Source organism: Solanum tuberosum, unplaced genomic scaffold (genome assembly GCF_000226075.1).
Source record: "Solanum tuberosum cultivar DM 1-3 516 R44 unplaced genomic scaffold, SolTub_3.0 scf01054, whole genome shotgun sequence".
In the NCBI taxonomy this organism is placed as follows: Eukaryota; Viridiplantae; Streptophyta; class Magnoliopsida; order Solanales; family Solanaceae; genus Solanum; species Solanum tuberosum.
The window spans coordinates 18,284-20,125 of NW_006239939.1; positions in this window are offsets into that span (position 1 = coordinate 18,284).

Sequence of the window (1,842 nt, forward strand, 5' to 3'; positions counted from 1 at the left end):
AATTTGAAGCCAAGTTTAAGGTCCAATATATGTATTATGCCTACATGTAATATGTCAAGTACGACGCGTGTCTACTTGTTTAATTTTATACAAATTTAAGTATCTACTAATGCACACCCAAAACTAGAAGACATAACTACTAGCTAAAGCCAAACTAAATGATACATTTATGTATCATGCCAAAACAAATTGACAAGTTTTCTTGTTTACATTATTGTTGTTTGTGGGAGATGTACCATCAGTTGGCATATTTTCTTCCTCATAATTTACATCACTAGTACTACGCCTAAATAGGGCATAGACTAGACGTACAAGGAAAAAAGAGCAAAACGTGTTTACTCTGCCTAGATAAAACCTAACATTCCTTGCATGTACTTATTTGTATTGAGGTTTTTAATTTATTATTAATAATAACGTTAAACACTTTGTCTAGTAGTATAAATTTGAGGGGGGGAATTGAATATTACACGGAGAAATTAAGTGGAAAAAAGGAATTTTGAGGGAAACCAACATTGTGAAGAAGGCTTCGTTCTTACTTTAAGGGAAGGAAGTTTCACAGAAAATATTGGAGTTGCTTCCAAGTAAATACTTACCCGCCCTGCGAATATTTATATCAAATATATGATATTCTTAGAAAAACAGTCGAGACTAAAAAAAAAATTTAAATTTTTAAATAAAAAAAAAATATATACTCCCTCTGTCCCAATTTATATGACTTACTTTCCTTTTTAGTCAGTCCCAAAAAAGAATGACACATTTCTATTTTAAGTAACAATTTGCCTATAAAATGTCTTTTTTACCCTTAATGAAATGATTTACAACCACATAAATTTCTATCATTCATTTTGGACCACAAGTTTTAAAAGTCTTTCCATTTTTCTTAAAAGTTTGTGTCAAATCAAAGTACATCATATAAAATGGGACGGAGGGAGTACTATCAAATAATTTAATATTATCACGTAAGCTAAAAGATGTACAAAATTATAGGAAAAAAATGAGTTTGGAGGTAATAGGACCTTAGTTTAGTTAAGGTATCTCTGAGATTTCGATCATAATCTAGGGGGTACTTGTGCCAGTGCCTTATCCAAAAGTTAAATAATAATGTCAAAAAACACACTTAAACTATCATTTTTTTGCAAGTCTCGTATCTACACGGACTATTAGTTGTACCCTTTTTCTACATGAAATATCACTAGTTATGTATTAGAACACACTTCCAAACTGATTAAGCCAATTATAAGTTGTTCCCTTTTCCTATCCGAACTATGACCATTGAGGTATGTTTCAATACATAGATGGTGATAGTTAAGGTAGAAAAAGAAAATACCTAATTGTTGGAGTGTACAAACTCACGTAAAAAAAAGTGATAATTCTGATGTTTTTTTACTATTATCTCTGATCTAACTAGTAACGTTAAGGAACTATATGGAGATTAGAGATACTTACAACTTGTCAAGGTGAAAAGCAAGGTTGATGATTCTTCTATGTTGAGCCCATTTATCTGCTTCATAGTTCAAGATTCCTTCGTGTAGCAGCTTCGTGATTACAGGGGAAGGCATCTGGAAAATATTAGTACTCATTAGTGCAAATTAAAAACATGGCATAATATATAAATGGGATAATACATATATTTGACCTTAAACTTGACTTCAAATTTTAACTTTGACCTCCAACTTTCATAGTGCACAAACAAGCACTTTAACTATCCAATCTTTTAATAAATAAACACACGATTTTTGGAGCCAAGAGCGTGAAATGCAAACGCTGCCACGTGTATTAGCGAGCCACTCAATGGCTGCCAACTAATTAAACACTTTACACGTCCATTTTAGAACTAAAAAA